A 27,497-nucleotide genomic window follows, 5' to 3' on the forward strand; every position below is an offset into this window, starting at 1 on the left:
AGCCTACACAAAATTTTCCTCTTTACCAGAAGGGCTTTCCACCAAAATAAATGACACCAAGAGAGATCGTGGTGTAGCAGAAGAACATAAAAAGCAATTAGTGGTAACGTTTTTGTAGGTTGTGTCATTTCATATTCTTTCCATGCCTTCATGGGGCAGCAAAGACTTTGTTAGAGCAAGCTCCAAGCAAAGCCCAACTCCTGCAATCGCTGCCCACTTTGATTAGTCTTAATCTCAGTGGAAGCACAGCAATTTTCACCAATTGCTTGTTTGAGGGACACATGATTTGCACAATGTTTATTTTGGGCCACGGCTGAGGGAGGGAAGGAGGGAGGGGTGTAGCCAAACGGGCAGACTCTCAATCCAGAACACACAAAATACAGCATTCGCACTCTAGGAACATCTCGGCCTCAGCCGAACCCGGGGAGCCTGCCCATGGCAGGAAGGGTTGCACGCCTCAAGACTCACCCAGAGGACTCCTGCAGGATGGAAACCACATCTCCACACCCTGCCAAAGCCCCACCAACTGCAGCAGAGCCCAGAGAAAGCAGGGGAGGATAACAGAGGCAACCTTGGTAACAAAGCACCACACAACACGTTACAACACGAGAAGCACAGATATATTACAGTACAGCAGGAGGAGCTGTGAAGAGCTGCAAAACACGAAGTGAACTCTTCATGAGCTACAGGGGACACTGTCAGGAACCTCTAAATGCACAACACAATCGAGAAATACTTTTAAAAAAAGCCCCATATTCCTCACCTTAACCGAACTAGGAAGACACATGAGAAATACCTTGACACTGATGGAGAGTCTTGCATCCACAGACAACCCCAGATTCCACTAAAATATCACCACCCTTTTGCAGGGCATCCATTAATGAGCAAATGTCCTGCTCATTCAAATGACTTTTTGACAATCCCAAAACAGACTTAGCGTGGATCACACCATTTCAGCACAAGCTGTATGCACCACAGTACCTGCAGCCTACAGAATGCTTTCTCTGTGTATTTTGGTGATAGCACATGTACCTCCAGTACTCAGTTGATCATTTTGATGAAGTAAGCCTTAGGAGTAACAAATTTAACACTCATATGGACTCCAACGTTACTGTATATATCCTGTGTACCAAGAAAACAGAAAGGAGGAAGCTCTATGGTTTAATTTCTCACAGTTCCTCTGCAATTTTTTGATGTCTTACTCCCAGAAATAAAGCTCTTCTCACTGATAAGCTGCTATGGGATTGGCTACTTAACAGATATACAGCAGAGGAGACAACAGCTACAATAGCCCAGTGCAGCAGAACGGAGCTCAGATCATGTTAATGACCCCCTTATAGCTGCAGCCAGAGTCAAGCAGCAGGATTTCCTTAGACAGCATTGCTACATCTGGATCCCTCTCAGAAGGAAATGAAAAGCCACACTTTTGCAAGATACACTGTTAGATACGCCAAAGCCACAAAAGCATGCAAGAGGCAGTGATGAGATGAATTAAATTGCTAGCAGAAATAATGGAGAAGTTAAAACACATAACCACAAGAGTTACCTCTGAGCGGTCACCATAATTTGGCGAGAAAAAACACAAGCATTGCATAATGTGTTGATCACTAGAAATTAGTTATGGCCAGCTGATGGGTTGTTAAGTAACACTACATGTCATGGGGTAAGAAAAACAGTTTTATGAACACAAGGTAAGGTAGACCTTGAAAGGCATAAACAAGGAAAGAGTTGCTCATGTTTTTTTCTGATCAGACAGGTAATCTTCAGAACTGCAAGAAATCCTGCTAAAATTTGATTTCAAAAATGATTTGCAAGACTATGTAACCCACAATCAGTTCTGTAGGAAGCATTTATAGTGCTGATAAATTTTATTTTCTCTTCTCCCTCCAGCATTCAACTGATATGCTTCTAAAGCCATTGGACAGTATAACCTGATACTACTGAATAGGGAACTAGGAGCTATATAAGCTTACTTATGGTCACTTCCCTCCTTTATATTCAGTTTCATGGATTTTTGCATACTTAATGCATCACAAACAGTTGGTAGAGGCTGAGTATTTTATAGGTTATAGCTTTATTCACAAGATAACTACAACATACCAAGTCTTAATAATTTAGGATCTTGTGTGCATCTAATATGCACGCTGACACTTATAAAAGGCACAAAGATTCCTGTTGTGGTAATATAAAGGCTTTGTATTAAGAATACCTCCTTTGACCAGCACAATATAAAACTTCCTTGCAGTTCTGATTATACAGATTTTTTTTTTTTCATTTAGAAACTTAAATTCCAGTTTTTGTTAAAATGAAATAGAAGCAGGAGTTTTAGACTGAATTAATAGAAAGCATCCACAAAGTTGCTAGTGAAGAAGTAGTCTATTAAGTCTAAAGTAACGTTTGCAACATTGTAGGTATAAGAAATACTTAAAGGCAAACAACTAAGGAGTTTCTATAACTTTTTAAAGTCATGTTCTTAATACATGACTACTACTTCCCCATAATCCCCAAAAAAGAGTAGGTTTGAGATGCGCCCCCTGCCCAATGCTATATGCATCTTCAAGCACTGCTGGTATGGTAGCAGTCTCTGTACCCTCCAGCTTTCTGCTATCACGTGATTTGGAAAGCATTACATCTTTGGCATCAGGTTACCACTAAAACAAGAAAAATCCATACACACGGATCCAAAACTCTTTAGTTCAAGCTCATAAAACATCCTCCCCGTTACTGAACACTGGTCTCCAGCAAAGAGAGTGAGGATAAGAGATGCCCTCTGCCCCCACCCCTGCCCTGGTCTTTGATGGAAGCAAGAGCCCCAGCAAAGCTGCATGTCCAACAAATCCCAGGATGCTTTCCAGCAGCCAGAGAATACAGTCTAAGGATGTTACCATGTAGCTGCTGTGATTAGAGAATAGAGGGGGGGAAAAGAAGAAAGCAACTTCCTTCAACAGTGAGCTGAAGCAAAAGCAAAATGCGAGTTACAGCACACTCTTATCTGCTGAAAAGGAGATGACCTTGGCTCTCAGGCTGAGAGTCTTCTTTTGGGGCAGTACACCTTCAGATATGAAGTCTCACCCAATAGTTTGAAAGCCCAGAAGCCATAGTCCAAATTGCCTGCTGAAAAAACAAACTCCAGTGTGCAACAAGACTGTGTGCATCACTGTCACTTGCTTTTCTACTAACATCAACATCAGAACCTTATTAGGAGGTTTAAATGCAAGCAGAGAAGGTGGTTTTGGTCGGTTGATTTGTGCAGGGGTTTTGGTTTTTAACTTTTCTTCTTTGTAGACAAAATTTGAGATTTGTCTCATTGTAAAGTTTCGCTTTAAATTTTTCTAACTTATAGAAATACCTCTGAACTGTTCATCTGGCATCAGACTAACAGTCTGGGAAGATCTATTTAAAAGCATTTTTTAAAGTTTAAGTGTGCATGAGATGTTGGAATTCAGCTAAAGACTTTAATTTTCAATCTTTTTATAATCTACATTTTTCTTTTGCCAATTTTAAGATGTCAAAAAGAGAAGCGGAACTAATATACAGTATCTATAATTAACTTGTTAGTCACAATTTGAATGTGATGGTATCACTGTCCTGAAACCTATTATTAAAACAATCCCTAACTTGATTATGAACTTACCCTTGCCTGAATGAGACAAAACTCAAAGTAAGTTGGTTCCTTTATTTGCTCCAATTAGAAACAATACTCTCTAGAAGTATTTCTTTTTCAACACTTTCAAAAACTTCACACTCTTCACTTTTACAGCTAAAGCGTATTTGTCCTGACTCAGAGGAGCAGCAGTAAACCAGGCTGATGTGCTGCAGGAGTCAGGAGGGCTTTTTAAGGGGTTTCCCCCCCCCCACACACACACACACACAGAGCTCTGGCAGAAAAGTCAGTGGTGCCACTTTTAGACTTTATGCACCAGCTCTGTCATCACTCACTGAAAATTTCCCACTGAGACTGAAGGCAACCTTTTCTATTACTTGCAAGGTGGAAATTTCTTCTGTCCCAAACCCAACCACCTGAATTTGGTTAGATGTACTCCATCATTTCACACAACCTGTACCACCTGCTTCTCTGAAGGGGCAAATTCTGCTAAAAGTCAGAAGCTCTGTGGTTTTTGGTTTTTTTTCATTTATATATTTGATCCAGTGGTACTCATGGTTATTAAAAATACTTTAAAAGGCCTTAAAAATACTAGGAGAGATGCTGCTGAAGTGCACATCTGTGACCACACTAACAGGGGAATGCATGGGGCAACTCTTCCTGGCACAGGGCACTGTGAGGGACAGCTTTCAGGAACAGCAGCAGTGATCTCTGGCAAAGGAGCACCCCAGGCACTTCTGGGCTCTGCCATTAAAAGTCTGTTGTCCCTCAGCCTGGGACATCATCTCCTGCCTTGCAGAAGCCTGGGGTCAGCTCCCAGCAGCTTTGCATCAGCAGCCTGGCATCTCCAGTGGCAGATTTTCAGGTTCACCACTACCCCATCACAGGAAAGCACAAATGGCCAGGCTGACTTTATGAACTCCCTCTCAAATCTCAAAGCCAGAAGGTCTCTTCTGCATTTGCTAAACTCCCATCAACTACTAAACTCAGTGCAACAAAAATGCAAAAGGCAACATCTTATCTTCTTTATCATGCGGAAAATAAGACATCCAACATGCTACATATAGCAGTAGAGTAGTGCTTTCAATCCTACAAAGCTCGGAAGCCAACACCACGCAGAAGGATTGGGAGCAATGCAGAGCAGTCAGCACAGCCCAAGGATAGTAGAGGCTGCAGCCCTAATATCCCTTACACCTTACAGTTTCAATGACCTGTTGCTTGGCTCACCTCTATGAAGCTGCATTAATGCACTGTCTGAATGGCAGAGAAATTAAGAGCAGCTTCATAATTGAAATGTGACAAATCAAACTGAGGAGTAGCCACTAAACAGGTTGGTTTTGCCAAATTGAGAGGAACTATTGACATGCAGGGCAGTTGGAAGCACATCAATACCTCGCACAACCCAGGGAAGCTGCAAGACCACAGTTTGACAAGCTGAAAAAAAGCATTGCATAGCTTACATCCATTTTGTGATTAAAACCACAACTTAATGTTGAAGCAGCTTAACGTATTTCATTAGTCAGATAAGGACACCACTTTGAGAGCTATCCTGTTCCACGAAGACAGAAATTACTTTCCTAACATATGACCACACAAAACAGTCACCACCAAGTGCATTTCTGTGAAGTCCAAAGGCGTGACTGGACATTGACTTAGACCAGAAGTGAAGTCACACAGCAAAGTGGTTCAGTTCAAGTCATGGTCACTTGTCACTGACACACAGCAGCAACACCAGATTTGTTTTATTCTCCCTCTCAGCTCCTGAGCTGGCAAAAAAAATGAGATTCTCTCCTGAAACATTCTGTGGTCCTTTCACCCTCCTCCTAGATTCCTCGATGGATTTCACAGCCAGTGTGCTGTGGATCTCAGTGACCTGAAGGCTGGTTGCAGGGGGCATACACACCATAGCTAAGAGAAGTTCATATCTGCTATACAGCCATCTGCATACATCCCTAAAGGTGTTCATACTCCATCACAACTCACTGGAGGTTGCACAGTCAGAAGAGGCCCAATCTCTAATCCAGCATGAATTCCCTCTGTGTGCTCCCACTGCACTCCCCACATGAAGCTGCTTCAGAAGTCTTCAGTATTGCCCTCAGTACACTGTTTCTTCTAGTATGTGTTTAAAAAACAGGGTGTCACCAGGAACAGGAGCCTTCTGGGTATGAAACCCAGGCCAACTGATGGATGACAACACACGCTAATCCCTGAATGTTAGTACAATGATGATATGAAGGGACAAGAAAGTTCCCTATAAAGACATAGTCACTCAAGTACTTAACAGATCATCCCAATTTGTGATAGTAACCTAAACCAGCAAACATTTGGGGTTCAAAAGCCAATACCCACAAATCAAAGTTAGGGATAATGAACTGATGCTGTGCTGCAAGAATGCTATAGGGCCACACAAATCCCATACTCAAAAAAATCAAAACTCCTGTAGCTGGGATGTAATAAACATCACTTCAGTGTAAGCTCACATGAATGGTTCCTGTAGATTTTTACAAATTTGGACAGAGAAACAGTTACCAGAAAACAACATGCCAAGTAGAAAGGTATGCAGAAGAGAAGGTAACATGAAAGTTTCCTAAGACCAAAAGCCTGCTGAATTTATGCAAGAATACTAGTACACACCAACAGCCAATTCGCAACTCTGACCACATCCAAAAGGCCAACAGCTGCTGCTTGCAGTCAGATGAAGTCTACAGATTTATTTATACATCCAATGTGACAAAGAACCAAGGAACATCAACCTAGAAGCCACTGCCACATCATTATAACCCTGTATTTCAAAGTACATAGTTGAGGTTGGCCTCCTGGTTGCTACTCACACTGGTTGAGTTCAGCAAGGGTACTATGTGAACAAATCAGTGAAAGCATTGCATGAATAGCGAGCTATCTACTACTCACATAACAGCCTGACTCTATTACTAGGAGCAACAAAAAAGGAAACACCCAATAAAAGGTGTCCAAAGAAATGTTGATTTGGATCAGTTTCTTACACATGCATTCGGTCCCCTATTAGGCTTTATAACAAGGCAGCTGTTTGCAAGGATAGTTTTAATATATATCCCCTCCCCCACAAGTTAATGGTGGGCTACAGTTTTCAGAGTGATTTCCTGTTTGCATTATATTCTAAAAATCCTGCTCATTTGCTCCACTAAAAGGCATGTGCTTAGAAGTGGTTTTGATGGCTTTTTGTCACATCCCCTCCTTTGATTGCCACAACATCCAAAGCATCTGAAAATAAGGGAGCTATTTCAAGTTATATTCCCTTCCTTCCCTGCCCACATGTACTTGGCTACCTATTTGAGAAACAGGATCAGAGGGAGCTTCAGGCTTTAAAATAAACACAAAAAATTAAAAAAGGAAATACATTAACACAACTTCATCTCCCACCTCAGCAGGTTTTTTTCTCGGTTGGTGTTCATCTACATCTTAAAGATCTCCCACCTATTCTTCATGTCCTCACTGCCACTTTCCAAGGCCTCAATCTAGCAGCCAGTACCTGACCCAGCACAGCATCCAGAGTCTCGGAGTGAGTGCTAGCTGCTGGATGAAGTGTCAGTATGCAGGTGCAGATTGTGTTGGCATCTCTTGCCTTTTCCATAAGCCCGTGGCATTTCCCTTTGCTTGGTACAATAGCTTCACTGCTTGCCTTGATCACGCATCTCCCTCTTCCTGCAGGTGATTCTGCAGCTGAGCTTATGTTGTTCCTCTTGCCCAATGTCCAAGAAACAACTCAAGACTTTCCTGTTATATTAGATAAATGCAAGTAGGAGCTGCAAGAAGAGACACGGATGCAGCCTCAGTCTTCAACGGCTGAGTTCAAGTCTACAACCAAAACGGTCACTGTGGAAAGGAAATGCAGAGGCAACAAAGCAGTGTGCTCATACAAGTAGCAATGAAATCGAAGGCTTCTAGCAGTAGCAGCGCCACAGCCTTTGCAAGTCTCAGACTTGCTCAAAGAGGTAGCCCAAGAGCCACTTTCAACTTGTCTAGTGAAGACGACAAAAAAACCCCACACATCCAAGCACTAGTGTGAGGAGAGATGACTACCATTGCTTTACAGCATCAATTAGGCTGGAACTAGCCAGCCCCTTGGAAATGAGCACATTTTGTTTCCCTCCCTCCACACAAAAGCCAGTTCCATAAAGCTAGGTCAACATGTGGTGCGCATATGATTCAAATGTAACATTTTCTGGCAACCAGCAACAAGCCCAGAGGAGGTTCTGCACTACTGATAATGTCTATTTTTCCCATGGCTATCATAAAAAACAGAAATCTCTTCATCTCTTGAGACATAAGCAGCAAATCCCACTCCAATGATTAGCTTTCCATGAGTGGGTTTTGTTTGTTTTGTGTTTTTTTTAAAAAAAAATAACTTTTTTTTTTAAGAGCAGGAACCAAGACATGCACAGAGGTCTCTTTCAGCATCTACCATCATGAAATGAAATAACCCAAAAATGAATGACGTAACTCTGTACAGATTTGGTCCCTGAACTCGAAATCACTTAATAGCATTCCCAAGAATGGGACAAAGATAATCAAAGAATAAGGAACAGCTTCCACACAAAAGCAACTAAGTTGACTACAGGTCTTCAGCCTAAAACAAATGAGGAATAAAGGCCCTTAAAATACTAAGGGAAGTAGAGAGGGAGGAAAAGGTCATGGAGCTACTGCTGCTGACTCTTCTCTCCGGTACAGAAGCTGGAAGGCACATGAAAGTTCAAAGCACATGAGATAGGATGGTTCTTCCTGCAACATGCCCTAAAACCATGCAGCTCTTCACTGCAGCATATTGTGGATGCTGTGTTTGCATTGATTTAAGAACAGGATCTCTAGATTAATTTCTCAAATACGGAGGCATCATTTCTGGGTCGGTAGGCTGCAGGGCTGCAAAACACTGAAAGCCAGGAAACTGCTCTAGTGAGCTATCACTCTATCCCTGCCGTTATTCTTGTACTCCTCTCAAGGCACAGCAAAGGTGGGATACAGGACTATACATAAACCTTTTTTTGACCCAGTGTTGCTGGCTTTATGTTCTTTATGCACAAACTGAATAAGTGGATTAAGAAAAGAATCATTGAGGCCATTTGAAGTTAACATTTCTCTATTCCTTTGGCTACCATGAACAAGAGCTCATAACGTTTCTCCTATTATTGCCTAAGAAACAACTCATTTATACATTTCCTTCAATTCTTTTCAAATTATACAGCTGCTAAGTCTGAAGAGCAGTCCCTGCTAGTGACATCTTTCAAGGCAAGTAACTGAAATTAGTTCAGAGCTTCTCCAAGAGAAGGACAAGAGTAGCTATCTTCTTAATCACCATAATTTTACAACACTAAAAGGGCAACTTTGTTTATAGAAGCACCTAACTTTACCAGCAAGCATGACATACATGCCAATAAAAAAAGGTACTGACATCTAATTTCATCAGGAATTTTTGGGCTGCACTCCCAGCATCTAAAACCAGCGCTTCCACAGAAGACCCAACACCAGTAAGAACTACTGGTTCCTCACTACACAGGAAAAACTAAAGTGAGCAGGATTTAAGATATCAGGCAGCATGAATAATTAATTAGGAGATACTAAGTTTACATGCAGAAGACACAGAAAAGCTATGTCAATAGCTTTCAAAGGGATAAGAGTACATTTTTCTTATCAAAAAAGTACATTATTTCATAGGTCAAAAAATTACTTTGGGATTTTCATTACAACTTGCTAAACTGAGGTGCATTTGAAATGGAAAGAGTTTTCAGGAGCTACAGTTTTCACCTAGTCCCTTGGCGGTATTTTTTATGCTATTAGAGTAACACGATCATGCAATTACATGAAATCAGCAGTGTATTCGTGCTGCTTATTTCACTTCCAGGGTGGTTTGAACAGTGGGTTATTTTATCATTGTGTTTAAGGAAAGCACCCAGCCCAAGTTCTATCTGCAGAGATGCAATACCAGTCCCAGACACATTTCCGCTCCTGTCAGCAGGCAGGTGAGAGACTTGCAGAGATTCCACATCCGGGTTAATTTCACAGAGGTACAGGGTGGGAGGACAAGAGGCTTAAGTTGACATGACATACGTCCTCACCAGGTATAAGGCAAGCAAATATCTTAATTATAGAAAAATTAATCCCTAGAACTGGTCACCTGGAGAGGTTGTGCAAACTGCATTCCTAGAGGTTTCCAAGGCTGGACAAAAACCTGAGCAATGTAGTTTGAATTTAATACAGACCTTGCTTTGAGCAGAAAGTTGAACCATAGACCTCCCGAGATACCTTCCAACCTGAATGGCTTTGTAATTCTATGAAACAACATGTCACAATGCTGGATTAAGAGGTTGCACCATGATTAAAGTGACTCCATAAGTAACAATTATAGACTAATGTTAGACTTTGGCAACTGAGTCCTGGAACAAAGGTCTTCACAGGCACATTTCCAGAATTGCAAGTAAAAAGTAAGATTTGGTGGCTGGTTTCCCAAAAACTGTTTTGAACCGGGCAAGCTTTGTATGTCTTTTAAGATTTCTAAAGTTTTGGAGTCACTCTTAGTGACAGGGTAAACAAGTAACCATATTATTCTAGGCTTGGGAGCAACACATTGTTCTAACAGAGCCAAGCAACCCTGTGGTGACAATGCCAAAATTCTTGCACACCAACAGCTGTTTCAAGTACTAGAACATTTCTGAAAAGTTACGGGATCACAGGTTGTGCCTGCGTTTATCCTAGAAAACCAAAAACTAGTCATGAAAACAGATTATTTTTTTTTCCCCTCATCTCAGTCATAGGACAATGGAACAAGTTTGGAGGGAAAAGCTGCTCAGCCAATCTTCCTACCTCTGCCATACAAGTCAAAGTGGCTGCCTGATCAACCACCCGACATTACATTTTCTGCAGCACAAGCTCAAAATCTTCCACACTCTATTCTTTCAACTTAGCACCTTGACCACCTGGAAAAGCAGCAACTTTCATACTGTATCTGTCAAGCAAGTTCTGAGCTGGTGAGTCTTCCAATTTCTTTGAAACAGAGTATAGCATTATATCTAGTTCATGTGGTTGGAAGACTACCTTCCATTTCTCCTAGGAGGTGTTTAGCACAACAGAGCCCTAGCCTCACTTTTAACTTCTCTATTCCGTACTAAAACTACTGCAATACAAGCCTCCCAAAGAAAAAGGTTGTGTTAACTAACACAACGGCACTTTTCTAAGCCTACAACTATTAAAAAAGCATGACAAAGTATCTTCAGTAGAAGCACCTGGAATATTAACTCTTAAACTGGGGCAGACATTTGATAAAGGCATTATCAACTATTTTTAATAAGATCCTGACTTTTTTTTAGTAAAAAATGCTGTTGTCCACTTCTTAAAGAAAATTACTTTCCCTGTTAGATTTTTACCCCTGTTTACAACAACTGCAAGATGATTCTCAGCACCGCTGTAGCGAACACACATGAAGAAATCATTCCAAGTGAGAAATATACTTCTTGTGTCTTTACCCAAGGATCTTTACTCCCACACTGTGTTTTAAACACCTGCAAAAGGTGTTTATTACCTCACATATACCTGTAAATATCACCTCCTATAATTAAGCCAGGAAATTGAAATCCCAACATAAGCCAGTATGTTGTCTTAAGTGCAAATCTGGGTGGTCTGCCACAGGCATGGTCACTTCCCTATATCAGATTGCTTCACCTGCTGCTAAACCCAGCTAGATAATGGGTAATACACACAGTTCAGGCAAAATAGGTAATTCAGTGGGGCCCAGATTAGACAGCAGGAAGGAAGGAAGGAAGACCACCTTCTCTTTTCCCTTTGGCAGGAGGGGTATAGATCCAAGACCAGAAGGAAGCAGTGCTGCCCAAGGGGTCTGCATTGCCTCAGGGACTGCTCTACCCTCTATCCTGTAGTTAGGAATCAAAATAAGCAAGTGATCAACATCCAACCTTTATTTGATGTGCATAGTTCTTGATAAATCTCGCAAGTTTCTCATTATAAGGTAATTAACAGGTTGTGGGGAGTGAAATCTCTCTTCAGAAGGCTTTTGACACTGTCCTCTACCACAGACTCATAAAGTAACCACAGCCAACACTACAACAGCAGCTGAAAAGTTGCCCTTGTGGTCACTGCCAGGTCATGGTCAGTACCAGTCTATGGTCACACTAAAGAGCTCTAGGGTTTGCAGAGACCACCATATCTAGACCTGTTGGATCAGGTCTGTGTTTATTACGTTTGAAGATGGCACAAAGATGAAATAGGAGTGCAAACGTTCCAGAGAAGATAAGAGCTCAAAGTGCTCTTAAACTGCAGAAACTGCTCTGGGGAAGCCTCATGAGACATCCCCAAGTGAGAGACTTAATTGCCTGGAAATAAGGGTCCTGAGAAAGGATTGAAAGAACTTAAACTCTCTCCTTAACCCTCCCCAAACATCATAGGTCTTCAAGTATGTAAAAGACTGCTGCAGAGAGCAGAGTGAAACATATTCCCCATTCTCCTTCTGAGTGGGACTAGTAGTAATGGGCAAAAAGTACAGCTTAGTGCCTGATGTAGCACATTGGAGGAGGACAGAGAAAACAAAGATCCCTACCAGAGATTCCCACACCTAGCAGGCAGCAGCAAATAATTTGTACGTGCTTAGCATTCTGCTAGCATTTTTATAGCTATACATTATTTCTATAGCACTACATTAAGTTAGGATTCTTGGAGCAGGTTTGAGGTGAAAGATCATATTTCAATACATTTTAAACCTCTTTACTGTTGGTTCATCTTCTGTCTAGAATTCTTTTCATTGTAGCTCAGCTCATTCCTGCATCTCCCCTTTACATCTTTCTTCATGTGAAATATCTGCTTTGTACAATCCAAATTTATTTCTAATTGCAATGGTTTCACATTTTACTTTCCCTTTCTTAAAACCCACAAGTCCCCCACCTGTCTTTTTCATATCCTTGATATTCAAGAATAAGCTGCATCATAAGCAGTTGCCATTCAGCAAGATTGCTTTTGACATTACCTCTCTAGATTAAAAAAAACCCAAACAAATAAACAACGCACCTCACACCACTCAGCAGTTTTAATTAAAGAACTAACACAAGCTACTACAGATCCTCAGGACAGTTATATGCACTGTAAGAAGACTTACTAACAGTTACCCACAATCAGAATCAGTCTCAAGTCTCTTAAAGAAACTGAAGGTTATCTTACAAAATATGCAGATGGGCGGAGATGGCTCAAACCTGTCTTGCATTGACAGGAATTTGAATGCAGAACCTGTACCCATGTTGCAACTCTGATCCTGAAATCCTTTTCCATTACTACTTCTGCTTGGAGAATCTAAAACATCAGAGGTCTCAGCATAACTATGAGACTTAGTTTTTCATTTCCCTAAAAAAGTGAGGAAAAAGCAAACCTTGTTTAGTAACATCCTTTTGCCTGTGGAAGTGCTAAATCAGGTCTCCCTTCCCACACATTTCTGTCCCCAAAAGCAACCTGCAAGTCTCACAGCAAAGCTAGGAATACACATTTCACAAGGTTTTTCTTGCTTCTCTGCTCACTCAACAGGTTCACACTCCACAGGCTGGGCTTTTAGTCTACCTTTTTTGTTAGGAAGTTCATCAACACTGTATCTGTTTATCTGCTCCACACAAACTGATAATGAAATAAGCCCACAGAAGATAAGTGGGAACTCTTCAACAGCTACCTTCCTGCTGAGCCAGCAAGTGCTGTTTCTGGCACCATCTGTGTCCTTAAAGTCTGTTCTCTAGCACTTTATTCACTAAACATGGAAAAAAATATTCGGAAAGAAAATAATTTGAAGCGCCTTTTACACCAAGGAAGCCAGTTTTAAAATTATTTGAAAGAAAAAAAAAAAAAGGTGACATCTCACATAATGGTTCCTTTTCAGAAGAGCTCTACCTGGATCCCATCATGTTGAATCGGAAACAAACTCTTAGGTATTTCAGTTTTAAATCACCACACTGCAACCTCCTTCTAGAGGAGGGATCATTTTGTCTTGCAAATACACCTCCAGTGCTGAATACTCACAAGCTAAGTGGGAGATTACTTGTGGTTACAAATCAGGAGTCAAAACAGTACATTACAGACTTCAGCTGAGGCAAGAGTAAGAGAGATCTATTTACTTTTCTGTAGAGACCATAGAAGCAAGAGTGCTTGTTTCCAATGAGAAAGAAATGAGACTGGTATGTGCAGAGAATAGGAAAAGGTGGTGTGCCAAACTCTTCACTTACGATTCTTAGCATCAATCTTAACTTTGTATTTGATGAGTAAGGAGAGGAAAGGGGGCGTTGGGAGGGAGTTATACCCACCTATACAATCACTAAGAAAGGTGCACAAATTCTTTGAGGGTTTGCTTCATCAGACAAGCTTTGTAACAAGTGAAACTGATTTATATAAAAGGTAAGATCTGTTCCTGCACATGTCCTTCAAATTACTAAATGGATACAGTAACCTCTATATGCACCTTATACGCAAGCAGGATATAAGTAAGATGATGCATTCCAGAAGTGATGATCCTTTTATGGAACATGGGCACTGATCCAGAGTCCTCAAACTCAGCCCAGTGAGGGAAGGAGGAGAAATGCAGATGGCCTCCTGGATGAATAGAGAACATGGTGCCGGATGGTGCCTCTGCCAGTCCGGACTCCAATTTCAGTCTGAGGCAAATCCTAAGTTTTTTTAGTTCAGAGATGCTGCCCTCCCTCCACCTCCAGTGTCTCCTAGCTGAGCAAGGAGTACAAGAGTACCCAGCCCACAGGCACAGAAACCTGCAGAACCTTGCCAAAACTACTCTTGTGAAGTTCAAATTAATTACCAGGCAAGTTTTGTACAAACTTCACCTTGAATGCCCTGGAATAAATTAGAATTTTATCTTTTACAGCTGCACTGTAAGAGTGAGCTCTTCAGGATAGTAACCTTGTGGTTTTGTTTCAGTGTAGTAACTCAGCAGATTATAGCAGGTCATTAACTCCCTTTCTTCTGCCACTTAGCCCTGAATATGGTCTAAAAGGGTTATCTTACCTTTTTTACTTACACCATAATGGCCTGAGAAGTACACACTGAACTCTTATATTACCCAGAGGAAACAACTACAAGTCCAATTGTTATGACTGATTGTAACAGTCAGTATTTTTTTTCAGTAACTCTATGTGAAGAAAAAAAGTAGTCAAGAAATTTTGCTCCAGAAAGGCAGCCAGAAAAGCAAACAGTTAATCTGAATTTCTGTAATTGGTTTATGAAAAGTGTAATTAATAAATGAATGTTACGCCGTGGTCATTTACACTTGGTGTTTATTTCCTTGTCTATATGCAATAACTATGGGCCAAGTGTCCTACACCATGCAAGTCTTCAGTATACCCAGTTTCTTCCAAGCAGAAGTCAAGGTTTCCTTACACTGAAGTTTGATGTTTTCCCTCTTGCACGCTACTAAGGGCCCTAGATTTTATTAAATAGTTGCACATTCCTTTTAGAAAGATAAGCAGCTAAACCAGTGAAACAGTTTGAAGGTTTTAATAGGAATGTAATTTACTCTGGCCTTTCACAAGTCTTAAGAGCCAGCTCTCATCTGCATGGAACAAAGCACCTATACCAACAATGGGGCACCTTCCTCAGCTGATATATTGCAAAACACTCTCAATTCAGGTTAAGCTTCAGTTTATTTCCTAAACTTTTTCTGGCTTTAAAACCAGGAAGCAGTACTATGCTTTGGGGTGTCCAGGAGTGGAAGGTACTACCAAACTCTGTTACTCCTCACACTACAAACAGCTCAGCTACATTCCTGTGGCACCAGCACCTCTACTGCTCTTCCAGACCTGTTTTCTCCAAACACAATGAGCTGCATCTGAGAATACTGTGAATGCCTTCCTTCTTATAAGGGGTATTGTGAGTGATTTGTTATAAACCAAGCACTGTATCTGTTGGGTGTGCAGAAACCCTTGCTAGGTCCCCATCCCATGTGGCTCAGGACTTACAGGTACCACTGTGTGACAGACTGACCACTGGAGCACTTCCCATGTGAAATGTTTGTTTTCTATAAGAAAAAGAACCACTAAAACAAGCTCTGCTGAAATAATTGTCTTAAGAAAATATTTTTGCAAAGAATGACAAGGCAACCTTCCTAATAATGGTTGTACTAGAAAAAAGTTTCACATGAACATTCATCTTCCTTCTGTTCTTTTCACATATCCCTATGTCACCGTAAAAAGAAAGGTGTTGCAAGGTCCCAAGTGTGTTTAGTATTTCAGCATCAAACATACATGATGGCTGATGGACTGACCTAACCTAGAGACCTCTTTCATCAGTTGTTTTTGATTTGATTTTAAGGATTTCACACTCATTAGAAGTCAGCCTTGATTCAAGCAATTAACAAAGGAGCAATGAGGCAAGAAGATTGCCACAGAGGGACTATAAGAAACAATTTAAGTAAAATGTCTCCAGCTGACACACACACCCCATCCCCTCAGAAAACATTATGCAAGAACACTGCTTCAATATGACTCTGTATGTATGAACTTACTCTCCCTACCAAGAAACTGGTTCCAAGAAAGACCTGTTTTAAGAAGGAATCATCCAAAAGTTTCTTAACAGAGCTCAAAGGAAGTTTTTCCAAGGTCTTTTAGCATCAAAAAGAGATACCAGAGCCCAAAGTAAGCTTGGCATAAGACAATTCTCTGGTGACTTTAATCACCCTTTGATATATTTTGTCATCAGCACTCTTTTGAGAGCATAGAAAACTTACCTGCTTACTGCAGAAGCGACAGACCACCAGCACTTACAAAGAAAAACTTAGGGAAGTTTGTGGACAAACCATAATTGGCAAGCAGCCCTGATGGTGTAAGAGAATGCAAAAGTATTGCAGAAGCTTTTCTGGGACCTCATTTCTCTAAATTCTGTGCCCAAAGGGTCATGACTGTACAAGCAACTTCAGGACATCTAGGCAAGGTTGGGTTGACATTAATAGGGACAATTTTAACACTCCTTTGGAAACTTTAGGAAGACTGAGTGTTTTAAACAGGCGGAGCAGAAGAAACATCTGTTTGAGACCAGATGTCACCACAGAAACTGCAGCAATGGGGAGAGGGAGATCATTTAAAAATTAGGAAGCAGCTGGGAGACATGGTAGATACCCGTAACATACAAGCAGTAACAGCTACACACATGTAAGGAAGGATGAGCATTTTTATGTACTCTGCTCAACAGTGCTTACATTTGCATTTAGTCACATTTTTCTGAATCATATGGCTCTGCTCTGATTCAAACTGTTCCCATACAAAATCCTCAGAGGAAGTTTGTAGCAAAAAATAAGTTAATCCTCAATTCAGTCACCCTCAACCATTTCTATTACAACTCTTCCCAAAAACTTGGCAGAAAAGAGCAATTATGAACTTGAAATAAAAGCTATCAGGTGGGTATGGTTCAGCTGAGGGTTTGGGAAGTGCAGATGAATTGCTTATATGGACAGGACACACCAGAAGGACAGACTGAAGCAATAAGAGGAAGTGTGGGCTGATATCTTACAGAAACCCTGTGGTGACAGCCTACGTCAGACAGAGCAATGCATCTTCTTTTCTCCAAAGCTAAGAAAGTCAGATGAAGAAGGCAAACCAAACCTGCTTGGAGAACAACGCTACCAGAGCTTTATCCTCAAACCCTCCACCCACCTTCAGGCAAAAGGATGATTTATCAGGAGTAAAATAGGCAAACAACATTTTAGACACATACTAGGTAGGAAAAGAACCCCACAAGCAGTTAAAAAAAACAAATCAGTTCTCACAGTAGCCCATCTACTGCAAAAATTATAATATTTGTGGAGTGTAAACAGCAAGTATACAATATATCAGTGAGAGCCAATAACCGTAATAGCATGAGTAAACAACTTGCCATAATGCTACCACTATAGAGTAGAAACAGGAAAAAAAGAATTAAAGAAAAAGGATCAGCATTACATTTCTGCTTTTGTAGATGTTTTGGCCAAGCATTTAAATATGAGCTTGTATTAAGTTTAGTAAACTCACAACAGCAAGGTCCAAAATGGACGAGCTTTCAGTCAAAGTGAGTGACTACATCAGGAAGTCAGCATTCACCAAAGAATCCATTTCAACATTTTTTATGGTTAACTGGGAGCGCAGAAACGAAGGCAGTTATCTGAATTGCTTAGAAGGCTCTATTGTTCCCTTTTCCAAAGGATTTCTCCCCAGAACAGAATGGGTGGTGTGTGCAAAGCAAGTGAAAGGTGGGGGAAGGGGAAAAGTCTTGTGGATAAAGAGAGAAACAAACACAGTTTTAAGCACAGATAGCAATTTTTAAAGTAACTTCCTACCTCCCACTGCAAGTGAGGCGGGATATTTCTGATCTGAAGCTTCCGACTCCTGCAAATAAATTAAAGAAAATAGTTTAAAGAAAGCCACAGAAAGAAAACATTATTGCAAAATAGACTATACATAGCAGTGTCCACATTTAAGCGTCTGGTGTACTAAGAGAAGTAAAACCAAATACACAACTCAGAAAACCCCAACATATCGCTGAGAGGGGGAATGTCAGATCGAAACCATTTCAAGTCCAAAGACTTGTTACAGAAATACTTGTTACACATTTGACAGCTGTTACATTTCATGAAGTCACCACTTTTCTTGAAGACTATTTCTATTTCAGCTTTAAGGCCTTCAATAAATAACTCTGTTATAAATGGGTGTGATAATCCCATGTATTTGTACTGGTTTCCCCTCCACACACTAAAAATTTTTTTTTTTTTTTTAATTCACCAAGAAGATACTTCAGGATTCTACATCCCTTCAAGGAAAAGAATATAAATTCAAATAAATACAATTGCTTTGATATTAAGCTTTTTATTACCATATCGAGGGACTATTTTCTAACATTTATGTGGCTGACACTCTCCATCCCTGATCAGGAGAAGGAGGTAAGAATCAGAAAATTCATTGTCTTTTCACCCCAAATTTACACCAGTTTTCACTAATCTAGTAAACAAAACATTCACTTTGAAGTGCTACTGCAAAGCCTGGCAGTGTGCTGGCTGCCTTCACAGCCAAGTCCTTTGTCTCCTCCCTTCCCCCAAAGTGAGAGAACAAATAAATGCCAGAGATGCCACAAAACCCCTGGGATTTACAAAAATGTGTCGATTAGGACAGTTTCAGCTGGGCTCAGGTAGGGGATGCTGGCTGAGTCAGTCTGGTTAGATTGGGTTAAGGGAGAAGGGACAACATGAGCGGTGTAGCTTCAGAGGTCTCAACCACATTTTGGTTCCCCAGAGCAGCTAAAATAAGCATCTTATGTTTAAACACGCAGTTTTTCTTAGTGTTTTAACTGCTCAGTACTGACCTCTCACAGAAAAACCCTTTGCATTTTAAGGACTTTTTATAACAGAAATTTATTAAACTTATACAGACCAGTAAAACCTTGCAACAAAACAAGTTTCAGAGATGTTCCCACCTAGCAATAAAATGGAAAGCTTTCATTCTCCCCCCCTCCCAGTTTCTTATAAAATACACTCCTTTCCCTAACACCACCACCACCCACACAAGCCTGCAGTGAGCGTTTTTACATCTTAAAAATGCCCTTCTCCATAGGCTTTGTTCGGGGTGCAGCTCACAGCACAAAGCCACCTCACCCAAACTTCTCCTTATGCTGAGGTGTCACCCCCAGCACCGTGATGACCGCAAGAGCAAGTTACAAGCACGGTTTCTCCAGAAAAGAGGAAGATATCTCGGTTGTGCAGCATTTCTCAGCTGCTTTCACTCCCTCTCAAGCAAGCAAGAGCTGATTTCAGCATGTGATCACATAAAATAGGCGAGGAAGGGAGTATGAAAACCCAAACTGCACACAACGCCATCTAAGCTCTTATTTCCAATAAAGCAAAGAATCAGGAGCTGCTTCACTGTAACAGGGAGAGGGGAAAATTTCCTTGAAGCCTGCAAAGATTTCCTTAAACTGTAATCACAGCGATACTGCTACAAAACAATCACCCTAAAGTAGTGCTAATATCTGCTCTGAAATACCAAAATAATCTCACACAACCGAAACTTGAAAGTTGGGTCCTAAAGTTGAACATAAAAGGGGATGGATGTTCCATCAATATTAAAAATACTGGGAAATTTTAATGCTGAAAAGTCCCAGACCACAAAATTGGCAGCTAATACGTTATTCAATGTGCTTCAAACTGTGCCATGCCATTAGTCTCTCACAGTTGCAGATTCAAATTAAAATTTGTGAGAGTTTGGTAGCAAGGAGTACTACTTGCAGAGGTATCTGAGCACACACCAGGACCCACCCCAGCTCCTCACTGAGCCAGGCAGCAAATGCTGATGCTGAGCAGTGAATATCCACCGATGAGAAGGAAGGGAGGGGAAGAGGCCTCTCCAGAAACACATAGACAAGTTTCACAGACAAAACTGCCACCCTCATGTTTCGTTTCAGAAGGAAAACCTACATATCTTCTCCTTTACTGCCCAACACCTGAGAAGATGGACAAAAAATTAAATCCCTACACTTATTCAACGATAAAGGACATAACACAAGGTCTGAAGGTTGTTTTCTTCCTTCCCACATGACTTTGAGGGACTGCAAAGATTGATGCAATTTAAAAATTTTGCCAGACAACATTTGTAGCACAGAAATAACTTGAACATCCTGAAAGGCAGGAGAAGGAAGGGAGAGGAGCAAGGAAGAAATACCACCTTAAAATTAGCAGTTCCTCTACCACATTCATAAAAACCCAAAGGAAACGCAAGCCAAGTACAAAATGGGTATAGTCCTGCTGTGCACCTCAATTTGTGGCAATAGTGAGACACCTATTGTACAAAACTGAAAGGTCACTTCAAAAGCACAAGAATAGCTATAAGAACCACTTAATTTGAAATTATTTACACCCTCATCAGTTGCTCGGCTACACTAAGTAATTTTAACTTGTCACCCAGTGCATAAGTTTAAAGTCCGGTGCTTATTGATGTGTGTGAAGTAATTTATTTTTTACATCATTGCTTTATCACAATTAACAATAAGGAATAAAAAAATTAATAAAGCTTTGCATGGCCATTAAAGGAATCATGCAGAACCAGTGTAACATGAAAAAACATAGGCATCTTTGAGACTTCTCCATTTCAGTAACTATCAGCTTCTATTGAAAAAAATCTCTAAATATATTTCTTAAAATTACCTAAACATACACAAAGCTTGTGACCACTTTCCCTCTCTGCCCTTCTCCCCACACAGAAAGAACAGCTAGGAACGACAGAGGTGTTTTTGTGTTCCCAGCACCACAAAGAGCACTGAACCAGCAGCAAGCAGAGAGCAAACCCTCACGAGCTGCAATAACCCGCGCAGCTCCTGTATAGGAGCCATCACTCCTCCCGCGCTTCTCCTGTGTTTTGGCAGCCCCGTACAGCTCCTTGCTGCAGAGCAGCATTAGCGATCCACAGTCACACTGTGTACACGTGAACGCACGGAGAAATCAGCTCTCAACTTCAAGAAAAATCCCAAACCAAATGCTAACGTATAGCTACGAGAAAAGGAAAAAGCTGCATTTGACTGAATTTACCAGAGCAGCAGCAGCTTCCACAACGATGGGTTCTGACTTTAGAAAGCACACTTTTGCACAGGGACAAAACTCCACACAATAGGTGGGGAAAGGAGAGATAAAAATATAGGAGCATCTTCCTGGAAATATTCTTCCATCCCAGACAGTGTCAGCTCTTTTAGGGTGCTTTCCGTCTTCCTCATAACCCTATTGCTCATAACCAGCAAAATACAGCACGTGCAAAGCACCTGTAGCTATCATGTCCCAGGCAGCATAAACCCATAGAGAGTTTTATTTTGTTTTGAAATAACCTTAAGTTTTGCTACTTTACAACTACTTGCAGTCATACCAAATGTGTAAGACAAGAAATAGTTCTTTCTATTCCATGAAGGTATTTTATTACAGTAGTTTCTTTTAAAATATAGCTCACCTATTCTTAGTAAATCCTTAGTAAAACTTTGCCAGCATCTCTCAATGTGACTCATTTAAGTCTCTTGTATGCACTTTCTCCAGTTTAAGCACATTTCTAAATTCATTCTAAACAGGCATTGCAAATAGACTTCAACTGAAAAAAAGTCTGGGCAAATTATGTTTGCGCTCTGTATCATATGAAAGTTTCTAAGCTATCTATAGTTTATAGCATGTCAACAGGTATCCCCACTTGTTTCTTTTTCAAAGATACCCAAAAACCTTTTATTGGGTAAAAAGAAAACAGATTTCTCTGGTTTCTGTATGAAGTTAGTCTTCCCCCTCTGTCCTGATGAATAGTGCATCCAGTTCTGGGCTTCTCACTTCAAGAAGGACAAAGAACTACTGGAGAGTCCAGTGTCAAGCCACTAAGTTGAGGGGACAGGAGCATCTCCCTTATGAGCAGTGGCTGAGACAGCTGGGTCTGTTTAGCCTGGAGAAGAGGAGACTGAAGGGGGATCTCATAAATGCTTAATAAATATCTAAAGGGTGGGTGTCAGGAGGATGAGACCAGACTCTTCTTGGTTGTGCCTAATGACAGGACAAGGGGCAGTGGTCACAAACTGAAACACAGGAGGTTCAACTAACACATAAGGAAAAACTTTATTCTGATGGTACTAGAGTACTGGAACAGACTGTCCAGAGAGGTTGTGGAGTCTCCTTCTCTGGAGACATTCAAAACCCACCTGGACATGTTCCTGTGTGATCTTCTCTGGGTGTTCCTTCTCTAGGAGGGGGGTTGGACTAGACGATCTTCAGAGGTCCCTGCCAACCCTTACCATTCTGTGATAAGCAATTATTAGGCAATAATTTATTTTTCTTAAAGGAGAATTGCATGAATCTTAAATTCTTCTTTTCAGGTATTATGCAGGTAACAGGATTCAGTGACTTCAAGCCACTGCTGATGACCAGACATCAACAAATGTATTCTGGGGACATTAAAACAGAGCCTTGCATTTGAGGGACATGAATATCTCTGCAACACTGAAAGCAAGTAAAAAGTAAAACAAGAAGACATGGTTGTGCTCCTTCACAAGAAAAGCAGCCCATTTAAGCTACATGTGTGCACAGAGACAGAAAGGGAGAAGTACCATAAGGACGGATAATTTACTAAAAGCCATCTTAGCAATCTCTGAAGGGGTAATCTCTAGTATGTAGATACAGAGAACATATGCACAGGGACACCCAGTGCTCCCAACCCATAAGAACCTTCCACACTAAATGTGTCTTAGGGAAAAGGTGTTAGGAGTAGGGAAGAAGAAAACCCACAATTTTTTCTTTTATAGGTACTCCTTCCTTCTCTCTCTGCCCTCCCTATATCACTTTTTCTACAACCTATCAAAATCCTCTTGGACTAAAAAGGCCTTGAAAAATGTCCATTTTTGTATCCCTGCATTAAATAAAATCTCACTATACACTTACACTGATACAGTCTCACTGTATGTGTTATGTGACACTTAGCAAAGGCAAATCACGTAAAATCCACACCTGCCCTTTAAGGGACAATAACTTTTAAAAAGCCAGAAGAAAGACAATGATAAATCAAAGAAAAATAAAGTATCATACTTCTGCTTACAGTCCAATTTTTGTCTCTCTCATAGGTGTGTCAAAATCTGACTATTTCAGAGGGGAGCATACATACAAGTATGGAGACAACTGCGCTTCCACACTGTTGTCATACCCACATCCTTACCAGAAAGCCACTGCCTCCTGCCCCTTAATTCCCATTTCCCACCAGTAATGCCATGTAATGCTCTTATTTCAGCAGCCACATGAACTACATAGAATATCACTGCCTCAAACTCACACAACACAAACCTACTATTTTTAAACAAGAGTCTATGGAAAAAAAGTTAAATACATATGAGAGGAGATCAAGTGAACATCAACAATGTTAGTCCATTCAATTGTTTGAACTCAATAACTATGGGATAGAAAGTAAGCTTCTACATTTTCCACTCTTAGGAATGTGCAAAGAGCAAGTACTTTTTCATTTAATCCATTCTAGGTAGGTGCTGCTGTGCTGGGTTACGTGGAAAAAATCTTGGCATGCCACCACCAGTACCAATGCAGTGCAATGCCCACCAGCACCAAGTGCTGTTGCTCCCCAGCGCTGCCTCCAAGTTCATGGTCCCTTGGCTCTCACAGCTACACATGATGCCCCTGCAAACCCACTCATCAAAACAGCTCCTTTTCTCCCTGAGCTTCAAAAATCACCATTTCTCAAGCTTACTTCACTGGCAACTCAAAATTAACATGGGTAGCTGGATATTAAGTATTTTTTTTAAAAACCCACACAACAATGTGTGACTGATGCCATACGGTAAGAAACAACTTCTATATAAAAAGTCCTGACATGAACAGCCACAGAAACAAAATTAGCAACTCCTATAGCCAAATGGAAAACTGCTGGCAATTAACCGTATTTATAGGGGAAGGAGAAGAGGTGTCTTATTGTTTACTCTGCAGCCAGCAAAATAAAAACAAGCAACAAAAACCCAACACAAAAAGCTACCCCCACACACAGTTTATTAGTTTCTCCCCCTCAGGTTGCTTCAAGTAGCTGATGCTTCATCGCAACAGAGTGAATCAGTGTTTGTAATGCTCTTCTAGTGGGGAAAAAGAAGAACAAAAAACGGCAGGTTTACAGGATAAAATAAGAAATCCTTAACACTCAATCTATATTAGTGTGATTGGGGAGAAAAGACAGTAGTTTTTCAGTTACAGGGTGAGGGCCAGGGTTTCTTATTATAATTTTCATCATGGAAAATGTAGGTAATGACACAGATTAAGGCCCTGGAGTGGCTTGTCCTGTAAGAGGTACTGCAGTCTTTGCTCACCTCCTGACTGCACACTGAAACTCTATGGGTTTAAGCAGTCTTTTGAGTCTTTTAAAGTTGTTCACATTTGAGTCCTGAAAGTAGGACTAACAAGTAGTAGTGTGGCCATCTAAATAAATCTTTGAATGTGCATTCTAAGCCATCTTTTCGTATGTATACAAAATTATATATATATGTATACATACATATACACAATTATATATCTCAATTTGCTTATTCCTAACCAGTAATTTTAATAAATGAAAAATAAAAGCTCATACTCCTTATATAAAAAGAAGATAACTTAAAATTTCTGTTAAAAACCTGTTTGGGCTCAGTAAAGTGAGGCTTTTATATAACTTTTAGTAGAAGTTAATTAATTTCTAGTGTACATCACAAAACACACTGATAAGTTACTGTATTTCACCAGATCAAGCCATTATCTTGTGAACCAGAAAGTTCATCTTGATGCCTTACCTACAGAAGTGAGAATGGTTTCAAATACTGACCTGTTAACAAACAACACTGCATTTCATTTTTACACACTGATCTAGACAGCAGAATACTTGAAGAGGAAATGTTATTGCTCCAGTTTCAGACCCAATTCAAGCAGACAAAGCTTGGCTAAGCCACAGGCAAACTGCAGCAATACTTCTCTTTGTGTTGCCTCATTGTTTAATCCCAGACGTGGATTTAAAAGCACTCTACTACCACTCAGAATAAGGATTTTCCCTATAAATTTAGACCAAAGTTTTTTTCCTCAAAGCTCATGCAAGACATAATGGTTGGCTGCTAACTACACTTCTCCCCTTTCATCTTGCACATATAACAAGCCAAAGAAGCCACTTTGGGGGGGTATATTACCTCAACATTCAAGATGAAAATCTGGCTCTTGGATTACCTCACAGATCCCTCTCTGCTGATGATCAAATTTCCTCCCAGTGCCTGTGAAACATCAGATTTGCTTACAACTTTCCACCAGGATGAACCAGCAGAAAGCTGACCACGGGGCCAGTACATCACACAGCTCCACTCCTCAAAACCACCAATCGACTGTGCTCTTGTTGCAGGATAAACTCAAATACCCTGAAAGAGACTGGATGTTTGTGGACAGGATAGCACAGCTCAAGCAGCACAACCAGAAGATTCACACTGATACATCCAAGTTACATCATACAAAATAGGTAAATCAGCCAACATAAGCCTGGCTGTAGTTCTTATGTTGATGTAGATTAGTGGGATGGTAGGCTTCCACCTACTACCATTTGCTTAAGGATTTCAGTTCTACAGTTCTTCACATCACTAATTAGACTAAAAGCTTATATTCATTATTTGTAAATTCCCTTGAGCAGTCCATAAAACCATTTTTAAAAGAAAATTCTAAAGATTCTCTCATTATCATATTAATGCTGAATTTCTCATTTAAAAAACCCTTCGTTTTCCAGGTGTTGTTAATGAGAGAGGGCTGTTATGATATTTTTTTTTAATTACAGAATTAAGCACTGCTTTAAATTTAGTGGGAAGTTCCAGTATCCTTCAGAAAAGTGGGCTTTCATCTATTTTGCTGCTTCTCACATTTCAAGCCTTGTCTCTTACCCCATGCCCAAACCATTTGGAGAAACTTAAAGGGAGGGGCTTTTTTATTTGTTTAGGTTGGGTTTGGGTTTTTTGGGTTTGTGGGGGTTTTTCCTGTTTATTGAGGGGCGTCTGTTTGGGAGAGGGAGATTTTGTTTGTGGGTTTCTTGGTTTTGATTTTTTTTCTAAATGCCAGGGTTTATTTTTCCCTCCTCCTCAGAGCAGGGGTCTACATTCATTAAACAGTTCTAGGACTGAGCTGACTTTGTTGACCAAACATTTTAGACCTACAGTCGCTTGCCATTTATTCTCCCACCCTGCCACTAATTTGCAATTAAGTGGGGTGTGGATAACAGTGAAAACACTCAAGAGGTATATGAAGGACTGAAAATAACATGTCAAAATGTAAAAGTGCTTCAAAATATGAAAAAAACCTTGTCTATTTCAAATCCTAACCAGTATGAGCTAGTACACACCTAATGATGGACACATTGCCTATCTTTTATCTTTCCCCTCCCCACCTCTCCATTCTTTCAGCTACCAAAATAGCTAAATCATAGAATCATTATGATTGGAAAAGACCTTTAAGATCATCTAGTCCAACTGATAAAGGCTTCTTCTCTCCCTTTACCTGTTTTCCTCATGCCCACAAGGGCTGCTGGTTGAAGCAGTCAGTATTTCCATTATGGACTAACTCAACAGTTTTAAAACAGCTATAAGAAAGTAGCTCTAGCCTGAAACTTGCATATGATGTCCCTGAAATATGTGGCCAAGTTAGAGGCTGGGCAGCTCTAGACAGGGAAAAGAAAATAAGGATTTTATTTCTAAAAACAATAATGACAAAAAAATCTGAATTCAGCTCCTTTCAAAGAGCCCAAGAAGGAAAAAGAAATGTTGGAGGATACTTCAGTGTAATTTCTGAAGCTAAAAGGTGTACCAAGAATTGAAGAATTAAAAAAGCCAACAAGATACTTTCTTCCACCAAGCGGCTGCTGGATATTCCCTCACAGTACTGTTATTTTGCATATCTTCCCTACTAGCATAGCTTACTCCATAGACATTTGCACATCAGTTAGAAATCCACTAGAAATAAGCGACACAGATATCACATACTATGTAAAAGTTTTGGCAACTTTTTTGTACAGGAGGTATGGCATCAGATTTGAATTTTTTTTTTTTTAGACAACAGCTCAGTGATTCACCCTTCTCAGACTGAAATATTTCAGTAAAATTAGCAGCATTCAAGGACAAACTCTGTAACCACTGCACTGCTGAGCCCAACTTGCTCACCCATGAGCTACAGACAGGGGTGTCTGACCCATTTTGGTCTCTGTCAGCTCAGGCTCAAGAGAAACTGAGGTTGCCCATACTCCGTTTAAACTCACAGTACACTCCAGATTAACTACTCAAATCCAGTCCTGGGGTGAAGCGGAAGCAAAATAAAGCTTGAAGTGAAACAGCAAGAGCTGTTTCGTCTATACGCTTACAGCCT

The 27,497-nt window shown here is 40.5% G+C and overlaps 1 protein-coding gene across 1 annotated transcript in view; it reads right to left on the reverse strand.

Annotated features, from left to right (window-relative positions):
- Nucleotides 1-27,497, reverse strand: part of IGF2BP3 (insulin-like growth factor 2 mRNA binding protein 3) — a 108,427-nt gene that overhangs the window by 66,884 nt on the left and 14,046 nt on the right. The window contains exon 2 of the mRNA XM_010188173.1: nucleotides 17,931-17,979. The gene's annotated coding sequence lies outside the window, so the exon portion shown is untranslated. The remainder of the gene's footprint in view (nucleotides 1-17,930; nucleotides 17,980-27,497) is intronic.

This window comes from Mesitornis unicolor, unplaced genomic scaffold, assembly GCF_000695765.1.
Source record: "Mesitornis unicolor isolate BGI_N332 unplaced genomic scaffold, ASM69576v1 scaffold5167, whole genome shotgun sequence".
Classification (NCBI taxonomy): domain Eukaryota; kingdom Metazoa; phylum Chordata; class Aves; order Mesitornithiformes; family Mesitornithidae; genus Mesitornis; species Mesitornis unicolor.